Source organism: Hordeum vulgare, chromosome 7H (assembly GCF_904849725.1).
Source record: "Hordeum vulgare subsp. vulgare chromosome 7H, MorexV3_pseudomolecules_assembly, whole genome shotgun sequence".
NCBI classification, from domain to species: Eukaryota; Viridiplantae; Streptophyta; class Magnoliopsida; order Poales; family Poaceae; genus Hordeum; species Hordeum vulgare.
Window position 1 is genome coordinate 376,871,192 of NC_058524.1, and position 13,724 is coordinate 376,884,915.

Sequence of the window (13,724 nt, forward strand, 5' to 3'; positions counted from 1 at the left end):
ATTAAAAGTTACGGTCGTTTTCATATCTAGCTTTTTCTGAAATAATAAGATCCAAAAACCTAAAAAAAGTAATGGGCCAAATCTGTGCAAACGGGCTAAAAGTGGGCATGGAGCGGGATATCAATATTGCAACGGTGGCGAGGGATAACCGGACTCACCAGGCCACTTGGGCCGGCTCGGGGGAGGAGGCACGCCGACGTCCCGGCTGGGCCTTGGGCCGAAGGGGCGGCGGAGCTGGGCCTGGCGCAGGGAGGCGCTGCTGGCTGGCCACGTGGGGGCGAGCGCTGGAGGCGCCTCGTCGTGCTCCTCCCATGCTGAGGAGGCGGCGGCGGAGCATATCTCGCGCTCGAGGCCGCCGGTAGTGGCCTCCGAGGGGGATCGGTGCTCGGGACGGGCACATCTAGGGCGACCGGCTCCATTTCCGGCAATGGAGGCACGGCAGCGGGGCTCTGGCGACCTGCAGCCATTAGAAAGAGAGAGGGCTTGGGCTTGAGGGAGGAAGAAGAACGGCGAGGGGAAGAGTGGTGCGGCACGGGGCTGGCCTGGTTCTCCGGAGGGCTGCGCTCCGGCGCCCAGGTGCGCGGCGGCGAGGGGCTCCTGCGGGGAGAGGGCGGCTGCGCCCAGGAGCGGGAGGAGATCGGGAGGAGCCGGGGCTCGGGGCAGAACAGGGCGGCGACCGCGCGATCCGGGCCGAGATGGGCTTAGGCGGGCCCAACCCGGGCTCCGCGGGCCGGCAGTTGGAGGAGAGAGGAAGGAGGCTGGCTGTGGCGGCTGGGTGGCGCGGATCCCAAGGCAGGGGCTAGGGTTTCCATTAGGGGGAGGTTAGGGGCATCTATTTATAGGAAGGGGCTAGGGTTTGCGGAATTTTGTACCAATTTCGACCATAGGATCGGAATTGGACGATCCTGGTCGCGCGTAGGGGCTACTCCCTCCGTCTGGTGAAAAGTGTACATATAGACATTTTAGGACAAATTATGAAGTGCAGTAAAAATGCATTGGAAAGGTGCAAGACACCATCTCTCTCCTCTTTAATTACCTAACCCCCAATGAGCTAAGTGCGTGTAGAAAACTATATATAGAATGTTATTTGTCTTGATTACCGTAGGCGTGCGTGTAGAGAGAAGCCGTTGGCGATCGGGGACGCGGTCATCGCGTTGGTCTGTTGAGGGCTTGGCGCGGAGAGCGCGTCGTGGGCGCGCATGCAGCGGGCCGAACCAGGCGGTGGAATGGGCAGGTGCGTGCGGGTCATGGCCCCGCGTTGGCCTGGGTATAAATACGCTACGGCGATCGTTGTAACGGTGGGGTGTTGAGTACGTGCTCAAGGAAAACGACGTGGTTGCAGCTGTGGCATTCGTGCACCAGGAAACCTCCCGTGTAGGGGCCCGCACCAGCGACAGGGGTGCGAGAGTCATCCTGGGTCACGAGGGTGGGCGCCCCAGCTCCTGCTTTTGATACTGTCAGCCTGGGGATCGGGGACAGGCCAGCTTTGTCGGGCGCAGTGGTTGTCCTGAACATTCCTTTGCACTTTTCTTTTTTGGGGCGATGACGGGGGCGACGAGTGCCATGGGCCCCGCGGTGGCCGGGCTACATGGTACGGACCGAGCGAAACGCCGGCGGCTGCGTGGTCGTACACCCGGATAGCGACACCGTCAGCACGCTGCGGGCGCGGGTTGCGTGGCCAGGAGAGGTCGTCCATGGCCATGCCGTCGGCACGGCCAGCAGGGGTGGAGTCCGTGTGGCGCCTCTTGCGGCCGCGGCGGCGCTGTCGAGCACGCCTGGCGGGGTCGGCGTCGCGGCGCCCTTGGTCACCGCCCTGGCCGTCATCGGGGTCGACCACAGGGGCGGGGATGCTCGACGTCGGGGTGTCGAGCTCGGCGTGGGTGAGCGTGATGGACACCGGGTATGTCAGGGTCAAGATGCATGGAGCATCCGACTGGTGGCGCGAGGGGTTCAGCTCGACGATCTCCAAGGTGGTATGGCGGCGAATGCGGGCCGGGTCGGCGGTGCGGGCAGAGAGCCGGAACGTGCCGACGTCGGCACAGGAGCACGTGCTAGGGTGAAGCCTCTCGATCCAGCAGCTAGTGCCCAGGAGGTGCTCCGCCGTGGAGAGGTGCCAGGCCTGGGCTGGGATCCCGCGGAGCTCGATCTCAACGCGGTAGTCCAGCCTGTCGGAGCCAGCATGCGCTCGCTTACACCAGGGACGCAGCGAAAGGGAGAAGCCTGGGCCGGAGATGAAGTGGTCGCCGGCGAGGCGATCCTTGAGCTCACGGGAGGCGAAGATGATGAGGAAGTCCTCCGGGTGGTGAAGATGGACGGAGAAGTCACCGGGGCGCCGGGCGAGGGAGGTGTGGAGCAGCTCAGACACCTCGTCCGCGGAGACGGCAGGTCGCGTCCCAGTGATGTAGGCCACCAAGGCCCGGCGCAGGATGCCCTCAGCCTCCTCGATCTCGACGGAGCGAACGATGATGACTCACACCAGAGCGGACGAGCCGTCGATGGGTGTCTGGAGCTCCGCCGGGGGCGGCAGCAGGGGTGCGCGTTGCGCCGTGAGTCTCGGGGCCGCTGGTGGCGCGACCCGCGCCGGAAGCGCGCGCGGGGTGTGGTCGCGTGCGCCCGAGTGGCGGCGGTCCTGGCATTCCCAGGATTCGTAGCCAGACACGAGGCAGCGGCGGCAGCGGACGTCGCTAGTGCAGTCACGCACCGGGTGGCGAGAGTCCAGGCAGCGAAAGCAGAGGCCCGCTACCTCCTCGAGCGAGGGGTTGCGACGGCGAGGTGATGGAGGGCTTGGCACAACGGCGCGCCGGGGACGACGGCCCCGGTTCCTACGGCGGGGGAGCTCGAACCCATCCTGGTCGACCTCAGCCTCAACTCCCGCGTGTTCCACCCAGTGCACCTCCGACCGTGGTCCGAGGCGAGCCATGGCCGGCACCCGGCGCACACCAGCCGTAGGAGGGGCGGGTGGGTCGGCACGGGGCGGCGTAGCGGCCTGCTGACGCGTCGTCGGCGCCGCTGAGCGCAGGGAGGCGGCGACCTCGCTGTAGGAGCACGCGGAAGGCGAGCCGTCGATGGAGACCTGCCAACGGTGCGCGTGGCCGGAGGAGGCCATGACGTTGGGAGGGCTGGGGGCGGGGCGGGAGGGAGGGGGCTGGGCTAGGCGAGGGGCTGGGGAGCGGGGAGGAGCGGAGCGGGGCTCATCTTCCATCATGCTCCTTTTGGGAAGTCTCTCCAAAAAAAATATTATAGGTGAACAGAAGAACGTCAAAGGAAATATTTAAGCAAAGTGCTAAGGAAGCTTTTGGTCATGGTAACCTGAAGAGTCAACAGAGGGAGAAAATATATACAAACAAACCAAAGATAATAGATTCATGCGAAATATCCTGCATAATCTTTCCAAACTATACATAGCACATACAAACTTTCTTTTTCGAGAAAACGCAAAGAACCTTGCGTTTCTTTGTATTGAAAAGAAGGGGAATTACAGCCTCCTAAGAGGCTATTACAGCAAGGTTACAAGGGGTTTAGTGGACATCCTAGGATGGGGGCAAGACTAACCTAAACCCTTTGTCCCCGGCTCTAGCCCAACATCTCATCTCATCTTTGATCTTATCCGAGAGCTCGACGAGCGACGGGGTAATATGATCGAATACACATGCATTCCTATGTTTCCAAATCATCCAAGGCACCAGTAGTGTGGCGGACCGCAACGCCTTGCAGAGTGATGGTGGTGTGGCATCCCTCGCCCTCATCCACCAGTCCTGGATGGAGGCATCATGCTCCGGTGTAGGGGCCGGTAGGCGTAGCCAGGAAAGGCCTTCGTGCCAGGCCTGCCGCGTGAAGGGGCAGGTGAGTAGCAGGTGTCGGATGTTCTCCGGCTCTTGGTCGCATAGCAGGCAGCGAGTGTGATGGGGGAGGGGAGGCCTCGGCGAGCGAGTCTGTCCGCGGTCCAGCATCGGTCCAGGTTCGCAAGCCAGTGAAAGAACTTGACCTTCGACGGGGCCCATCCCTTCCAGATGAGCTGCCAAGAATGGCATGTCAAAGATCCGTGGAAGGTTGCCCGATAGCAGGACCTCGCCGAGTAGATACCGTTGGCCGTCCATTTCCAGACGAGCTTGTCCGGCTCAGCGGACAGAATAGTGTGCGCCACAAGCTGCCATGTCGTCAGGTATTGGCCGATCTCTTGCAGCCCCACTATGCCGCGAATGTCTCATGCCCAGGCATTGCCGGCGATGCCTTCCGCCACCGTCCGTGCTCTTCTCCTGTTCTTGGGGATGCAAAGGTAAAGCAGGGGTGCTAGCTCGCGAATAGACTGCCCGTGCAGCCAGCGGTCTTCCCAGAACAGCGTCGTGTGACCATCGCCTACCACCATGAAGGTGGAGGCGTGGAAAAGGCCGAGCTCCTCGTGGGAGAACTGCAGGTCGAGGCCTTGCCAGGCTCGGTCGGCGTCCGTCCTCGATAGCCAGAGCCTCCGCAGTCTGAGCGCGAGCCCGGTGCGCTCTAGATCTCAGATGCCCAGCCCGCCATATGCGAGCGGCCGGCTGACCGTGCGCCAGTTCACGTGGCAGTGTCCTCCGAGCGCAGCCGCGCGACCAGCCCAGAGGAAGCCACGCTGGATCTTCTCTAGTTGCTTCAGAGTCTTCTTCGGGGGCGCTAAGGCAAGCATCTGGTGGGTTGGAATCGCGCTGAGGACCGATTTAACCAGTGCCAGCCGCCCGGCCTTGTTCATGAGCCATGCTTTCCATGTCGGGAGGCGGCCAGCCACAGCGTCGACCAGCGGCTGCATCTGTGCCGCAGAGGGTCGGCGGGTGGTGAGCAGGATGCCCAGGTAGGTGATGGGCAGGTCCGCCGACTGGCAGCCCAACGCATCCAACAATGCGGCGCTATCCTCGTCGCCATGTAGGGTCGTTGCCGAGCTCTTGCCGTAGTTGACCTGCAAGCCCGATGCGGTCTCGAAGATGCCCAGAATGCTCTTCACAGCGAGCACCTCATCCATCTCAGCATGGCAAAACAGCATCACGTCGTCGGCATATAGAGAAATGGCCGGGACGTTGCGGCGAGGGTGCAGGCGCCGAAGGATGCCAGTCTGGAGCGTCCAGTGCATGAGGCGGGCAAGCGCGTCGACTGCCAGGACAAATAACTGTGGCGATGTGGAGTCCCCTTGGCGCAGCCCGCGACGGTGCCAGATCGGGGGGGCAGGCACGCTATTGAGTATGACTCGTGTGCTGGCCGTAGATAAGAGAATGGTCAGCCATTCCATGAACCTGTCCCCAAACCCATATTGGCGCAGAACCTCAAAGAGGAACGGCCAGGATATGGAGTTGAAAGCCCGCGTGAGATCGAGCTTGAGCATAACGCAAGGCGCGGCCAGGTGATGGGAGCAGTCCAAATATATATTGCTTTCTCCTATCTCTACAACCACAATGTCACCTCGGCTTTTGTGATCGGAAAATTAGGAAGAACATTAAATGCAAGTGCAAAGGACATGTGTAGACTATTTTTTTCGGGAAAACGCAAAGGTTTGTGTTTCTTTACATTGAAAAGGGAGAGAATATGGACAGTACATGCCTTCGAGAAGGAGGCTACAGGGTCTCAAAAGAAAAAAGGAAAGGGAAAGAAAGGCCTACACAAGACTAGTGCACATCCCAGGTAGGCGGCACAATCGACCCAAGGCCGGTGGCCCCAGCCCGAACCCAAAGGGAGGCTTCCTCCCTGATCTTTGCCGAAAGCATGGCAGTGGAGGGCCGTTCGCCGTCGAACACACATGAGTTGCGGTGCTTCCAAAGCATCCATGTTGTGAGGAGGGTTGCCGTGGCGAGGCCCTTGCGCATAGCTTTAGGCTGTCCAGCTTGGTTTGCATCCACCAGTCGTTTAGGGAGGCCTCTTGGTCTGGCGGCCGGCATGTCAAACGCACCCAGGAGAGTGTGTCATGCCACACCTACCGCGAGAAGGGGCAGGTGACTAGCAAGTGGCGCATCGTTTCATGCTCTTGGTCGCAAAGGACACAGCGTGGATGGTGTTGAAGGCCACGGCGGCGCAGACGGTCCGCTGTCCAGCACCTGTCTAGATTGGCAAGCCATTGGAAGAACTTGACGCGGGGCGGCGCCCAGCTCTTCCAGGTCAGCTTCCATGCATCGCAGCTAGTGGATCCATGGAAGGTGACGAGGTACGCACTGCGTGCAGAGTAGCAGCCATTTGAAGTCCACCTCCAGATTAGCTGGTCCGGTCCCTCGGTGAGAACAAAGCCTTCGGTTTCACGCCACAGCAGCAAGTATTGGCCTATTTCATGGATGCCTAGGTGGTCGTGGATGTCTCGAGCCCAGGTGTGGTTGAGGAGGCCTTCTGCAATGGTGCGTTGCTTGCGCCGTTGTTTGGGGATGCAAGCGTAGAGCATTGGCGCGACCTCGCTGACGGAGCGGCCACCGATCCAGCGGTCCTCCCAGAATCTCCCCGTTCTGCCATCCCCCACGGCCAGTGTGGTGGAGGCGAAGAACAGGGCCTGCTCGTCCTTGGAGAATTGGAGATCGAGGTCGCGCCAAGCCCGGCCCTCGTCGGTACGGCTGAACCAGAGCCACCGCAGTCGGAGGGCGAGCCCCGCGCGCTCCATGTCCTGGACGCCTAGGCCGCCGAGGGAAAGCGGCCGGCAGATGCATCGCCAGTTGACGTGGCAGCTGCCACCGTTTGCGGCGACGCAGCCCTATTTTTTCAATGAGCTTGGTGGTCTTCTTCGGAGGGGCGAAGACGAGGAGCTGGTGGATGGGGATAGCGCAGAGAACTGACTTGACGAGGGCGAGGCGGCCCGATTTGCTCATGAGCCGAGATTTCCAGCTGGGGAGCATGCCCCCCACCTTATCGACCAATGGCTGCAGCTGGGCGCTAGAGGGTCGCCGGATGGTGAGGGGGATCCCGAGATATGTGAGCGGTAGGGCCGCGATCTTGCACCCAAGGAGCTCTGTGGTCAGGTCTGTATCTCCCGGATCGCAGTTGAGCATGGTGGCAGAGCTTTTGTTGTAGTTGACGCGCAGCCCCGAGGCTCGACCAAACAGCTCCAGGATCGCCTTGATCGCAGCAATGTCGCTCCGAGAGGGGTGGCAGAAGAGTACCACGTCGTCAGCGTAGAGCGAGATCTCCGGGACGGGGCGGTGCGGGTGCAGCTGTTCCAAGATGCCCAGCGACACGGCCCGCTTAACGAGACGTCCCAGTGTGTCCACGACGAGGACGAACAGTTGAGGCGACAGAGGGTCACCCTGCCGCCGCCCTCGGCGATGCCAAATAGGGCGGCCTGGCTCGCCGTTGATCAGCACTCGCGTGCGCGCAGACGACAGCAAGAGGGCCAGCCAGTCGAGGAATCAGTCTCCAAAGCCGTACTGACGGAGTACCTCGAACAGGAAGGGCCACGAGACGGTGTCGAAAGCGCGCGCGAGGTCGAGTTTGAGCAAGACCTGGGGCGCGCGTAACCGGTGTAGGAGACGCGTCGACTGCCGGACGAGGACAAAGTTGTCGTGTAGGGAGCGGCCGGCGATGAAGGCGTTCTGATTTCTGCTGACCAACCTGTCCAGCTTTGGTGCCAAGCGAAGGGACAGCGTTTTGGCGAATATCTTGGCGACCAGGTGGATGAGGCTGATGGGTCTATAGTCGCCAATGGCCTGGGCATCCGGGCGCTTTGGGGGCTCCAAGTTCTGTGTCCCACCGGCCTACTAATATGACTCATGTTAGCACGAAAAATTCAGTCCCGCAGAGCTGCAAACAAAGTAACAAAAGCACAACTGCAGCAAAGTACCCCCTCGTGTCAAAAATCGTCTTATAAAAAGTTACAGAGGGAGTAGATCGGAAGATGAAAAAACAGCTCAACATTATGAAAAAACATAAAGAGATGAGTGGGTGAATAAAATAACTCTTTCTCCTAAATCTAACATATCAGAGTATGCGCATGTAGGTACTAAAGTTACTATACAAGTGTAATGTAGTTTCTTCAAGATTCAATAAGCTAACAACCATGCTTAACCCATTGTCTACACAAATGCAACGAGGATTTAGATTTTAATACTAAAAGAGAAGTTCCAAGGAGCTACATAATTTCCTTGATTTACATTCAATTTAGATATCTGGATTTGTTTGAAGGCGGTGTCTTTATGAAATGGATATGTTTAGTAAAAAACCAACGTAAAGCAAGTTGGCATTGTTTTATCCTTACCAATTGATGTGCATTAGCAAAAAAGTGAAACTTCTTAGTAGCAGGTTGCACAAGTGAGAGCAGGCTTCCTTGTACCAGATATAAAGAATGGATTTAAAATATTCTGCGGACTGATTTCTTTTGTCATCCACAAGGAAGTTGCTCTGCTCATGGAAAAAAACAAAGAGAAATGAATAACCATGAAAATTAATCAATTAAGTACAAAGAAAGTTAGAAAGTGGGAATAATGTTACCAAGTAGGGAATGCAAATATTCAGCTACGGCAGAGAGAACGCACATGTGTTGTGGCGGGCAAGAGATAGGAAAAGACTTCATCCTGAATTTTAGCGACATTAACCAGCAGTAATTCATGGTATGATAATGATGTTGCACTGAGGGCCAGACCGTCCTCATCCTCCGTCTCCTAGTCCGTCAAGCCATCAGCAGTAATCCGCAGTCGTTGTACCAGGGGCAGAGAGGTGGTAGCAAACCTGTGCAACAACATCGTCTGGGTCAGCACCAATGATGAATTGATGATAGAGGAGGCAGACTCAAAGTTCGTATGCAGTTCTAATTCTTCAGGAAAAAAAAGCAAGGATGATGAGTTCCAACTTCCAAGGCAGCTGACAAGTACACTTCGAGTTCATACAAAAGTCAATCCAAGTTTAAAGCTGATGCATTCATCAACAGCAACATACAACAAAAACTAATTGATCACATTAAGCAACAAATTAGGGGCGCCTGCAAAATTAACTTCCAAAAAGCATATTGACAAGTAGAGGCACTCCATTGGGCGTTGTGCATCATCACACATGACGGGTGATCAAGCTAGCCAGAACCAAAATCACATGCTTAACCATGCGTCTAACATTGCTGACGAAACTCAGAAAGCCAAAATTGCCTACCGGCAGCGAGGTAGGAGGAGACATGTGCGAGAGCAGCGTCGATGTTGCGCTCGTGATGATACAGGGGAAGTGGACCAGTTTGAGGTCCTCTCGGAGACCTTCCTCGAACTCCGGGTGTGGGTCGTCGTCGGAGTAGAAATCCATCAAACTGCCACGATAGCAGTAGAGGTGTGGACGGCGTAGGCGAACGCGAACAGGGCGTACAGGGGCACCACGACATACAAAAAAGTGATGGTGAATTGGTGATGGCGACGAGCCTCCGATGGGTGGCGCGACGGAAACCGAGACGTGGGCATCATGATTGCGGCGGAGAAGCGCGGATCGACGTGCAGAGGAGAGTGGCGCTGGGGTGGCATCGTCCACGACGAGATCTGCGGCCATCGCGACCACGAGGCGGACCATGAGGTGAACGGCGGCGGATTGAGGTGGTGCACTGAAGAGTACGGGGTCAGGGGCTTGGGAGATATGGGTGACGTGGACCAGTGGACGTGTGTGGCGGTTCTCCTTTTTGATTTATTTTTTCCCAAGTCCTAAGGAGTGCGCGTGCGCGATCCTTCTGCTCCGAGCGGCCGCACGAGAGCCGTAGGATCTGTACGAGACAAACAAGCGCGACGTGATACAACAGTTACCCAAACGGCAGGGTTTGTCGTTTTCCTTGGGGTTTTTTCCTTCCGAAACTCCATTTTCCCCACCCATCTGTTCGTCCTCCTCCTCCAACCCTTTTCCTCTTTCCGCCATAGTGGTAAGATTTTCGCCGCATATCGGTGTTGATGCGGCAGTGGTGAGGTATGGAGGAGTCGAGGTGGATCCACAGCGGGTTGCCGGCCGCTCGATATCGATAGTTGTAGCGGAGGTCGTCGCCGCGCTACCGCGGAGGGGAGGAGGCACATCCGCGTGATGACGGAGCTCGCCGCCAGCAGCTCGAGCGCCCGCGGCAAGGGAGGAGGCAAGTCCGCGCGGCGACAGAGCTATGCCCCTTATAATCAACAGTCGTAAGGTAAGTCCCCAAAAAACAGGGGCTAGGCAGTTATGTGGATTCATGTGGAGATTAAGAGGCAATTTTTCATATCCATCACCGCAGATTTTGTTTGCATTGCTGGCAAATTTGAGGGGCATTCACGTAGCTAGTCAATTATGTGGATCCACGGGACGGATTGAGAGGCGAGTTACCGATCCGTCACAGGGGATTTTGTGGTGGGCTGGGCAATTTTGTGGGGAATTCAGACAGGGTGTAACCATGTGGATTCATGGGAGGATTAAGAGATAGACATTTTTGCACGCAACGAATAAACATTTTCTGTTTATCATGCAAGAACTATTTTATTGATTTTGTCTGGCAATTTTACATGCATCAGTTAAGGCAATTATATATACTAAATAGATGATATTTTCCTGTCAAGATGACACTTTTGGGTAAGAACAAGGTTGTCTGGAATTGAACTGAACAAGGCGATGTAGTTGGCGCTTATCCCCGACAGTTCGACGCTCATGAAATCTGCCTCCAGGCAGCAGCAGCGTCAGTTAGTCTGGATTAGTGTTGTTAGACTGGATTAGTATTACAGATTTAAGTACCATGGCATGGTACTAGTAGACATCTCTGATGGGATAATAAATTTTTAAGTGCATGATATTGGTTGATCATGCAATGTAAATTTCACCGGTTATATACTAGTAGTACACAGGTGAGATGACTTTGTAAATGACATATCAGCTAATCAGTCCAGGGGTAATAGAGCAGGAGCATTTTCAGTCGGGGAAAAAAATTATTTGAAATTTGCTTGCAATCTTACATGCATCAGAGAAGACATTTTCTACTGTTTTTTCTTATTTACAAAACTAGACATTAGATGCTTTCTACACCAGCTAGTTAGATGATTTTTCTGAATGATTGCATGCCTCTCTGCACAGATGACTTGACTCCATTCGGGTGATGGGGGGTGGGGGGGGGGGGGGGGGGGATGCACTCGCCTGAGGCATGGATGAATCCAGATGGGACAGGCAATACGAGCAGCCGCTCAAGGAGGCAAACACCGAGGTAAAAAACGTGAACCATTATGTTCTCTATGCATCACTTCTGCTCTGTATGCATTGACAGGCGCAACAGAGGAAACAAATGCGTGCACGGCGTGATGGTCGACCGTGTGCACAAAAAAACTATTGAGCAAAAGGATTCAGATCTTGGATATCACAAGGTGAGTCACCTCCATGGTTTCGGCCAGTGGATGCTGGATCTTTTTCACTAGTTTTTGGCCATGTGTTAATGTTGTTTAGGGAGACTAGTGGTGACGGGAAAGGGAGAAAGGATGTCTCGCGGGCATTTTTCGCTTAATATTGGGCTAGTTTGGCCACCAAACACCAAAGTCGTCTATCATCCCATTATGTAGTCACCGCATCCGTACCCAACGCTGCTAAATCCACTACACTAGGTTGTCCACATGCCTAATCCATAGATGGAGTCGCCTAAACCCCCGATTCATAGTTGAACTAAGACGCCCGCGACCACCATACACATGGGAATCGCCTACCATACCACCATATAGTCACCATAACCACGCCCAACTCAGCCAAATCCAATCACTAAGTCGATAACACGCCTAGTCCACAAATGGAGTACCCTAAACCCTAATTAATAGTCGTCACGCCCATCCCACACACCAAGCTAATCGGATTAAACCAAGTCACCCGCGGCCACCAAACGCATGGAGTCGACTAGCACTCCATTATATAGTCGCCACACCCCACACCCAACTCGACCAAATCCAATACACTAAGTCGCCCACATACTAATCCAGAGATGAAGTCGCTTAAACCCCAATTCATAGTTGTCTTGCACTTCCTACAAACTGAGCCGGCCGGGTTGAACTAAGTCGCCCACGGCCAATGCACCCACGAGGAATCGCCTACCACCCACGCCCAACTTGACCAAATCTAATACACTAAGTCGCCCACATGTCTAATACACGAACAGAGTCGCCTAAACCTCAATTCATAGTCGCCCCACCCATCCCACAAACCAAGCAGACCGTGTTGAACTTAGTCACCCACGACCACCGAACGGACGGAGTCGCCTATCATCCACGCCCAACGCGAATAAATCCAATACACTAGGTCTTCCACATGCCTAATCCATAGATGAAGTCTCCTAAATCCCAATACATAGTCGCCCTCCCGTCCTAGAAAATGAGCCGACCGGTTTGAACTAACTCGCCCACGACCACCTCACACACGAGAGTCACCTACCACCCCACCATTATAGTCAACACACCCACATCCAACTCAGCCAAATCCAATCACTAAGTCGTCCACATGACTAATCCACAAATAGTCCCCTAAACCCTAATTAATAGTCGTCCCGTCCGTCCCACACACAAGCTGACCAGGTTGAACCAAGTCACCAACGACCACCAAATGTATGGAGTCGACTAACACTCCATTATATAGTCGCCGCACCCATGCCCAACTCGACCAAATCAAGCACAAGTCGCCCACATGCCTAATCCACACATGAAGTCGCTTAAACTCCAATTCATAGTTGCCTCGCACTTCCTGCAAACTGAGCCGACCAGGCTGAACTAAGTCACAACGCACACATGAGGAATCGTCTGCCACCCTTGCCCAACTTGACCAAATCTAATACGCTAAGTCACCCACATGTGTAATACATAAATAAAGTCGCTTAAGACTCAATTCATAGTGGCCCAACCCATCCCATGAACCAAGCAGACCGGATTAAACTTAGTCACCCACGGACACCAAACGGACGGAGTCGCTTACCATCCACGCCCAACTCGATCAAATCCAATACACTAAGTCGCCCACAGGCCTAATCCACATATGGATCGAGTTGCCTAAACCCCAATACATAGTCGCCCGCCCGTCCTACAAAACGAACCAACCGGTTTGAACTAAGTCGCCCACGACCATGACCACACGGGAGTCACCTAGCATCCAACCATATAGTCACCGCACCCACACCCAACTCAACCAAATCCAATCACTAAGTCGACCACACGCCCTAATACACAGCTGAAGTCGCTTAAACCCCAATTTGTAGTTTGCCTTGCGCTTCGTACAAACTGAGCCGACCAGGTTGAACTAAGTCGCCCACGGCCAACACACGCACGATGAATCGCCTACCACCCACGCCCAACTTGACCAAATCTAATACACTAAGTCGCCCACATATCTAATACACGAACAGAGTCGCCTAAACCTCAATTCATAGTCGCCCCACCCATCCCACAAACCAAGCAGACCGGGTTGAACTTAGTCACCCACGACCACCGAATGGACGGAGTCGCCTACCATCCACGCCCAACACGACCAAATCCAATACATCATGTTGCCCACACGCCTAATCCACAGATTGAGTTGCCTAAACCCCAATACATAGTCGCATGCCCGTCCTACATAACGAACCGACCGGTTTGAACTAATTGGCCCACGGCCACCGTGCATTCGGAGTCGCCTACAATCACTATGTAGCCGCCTCCCGTTTTCTCTTCCCTTTTTCTTCCTTCCACCAACAAGCAAAAACTTAAATTAACCAGCTTACCAAGTTGCATGCGACAGAAACACATCAGAAGATGGAGACGCCTACCACGGAATAACATAGTTGCCCACATCCACACCGACATAAGGCATGCAATGTA

The 13,724-nt window shown here is 55.3% G+C and overlaps 1 pseudogene; it reads left to right on the top strand.

Annotated features, from left to right (window-relative positions):
• Positions 1-1,511: 1,511 nt before the first annotated feature.
• Positions 1,512-3,108, top strand: LOC123408924 (annotated as a pseudogene).
• Positions 3,109-13,724: the final 10,616 nt, after the last annotated feature.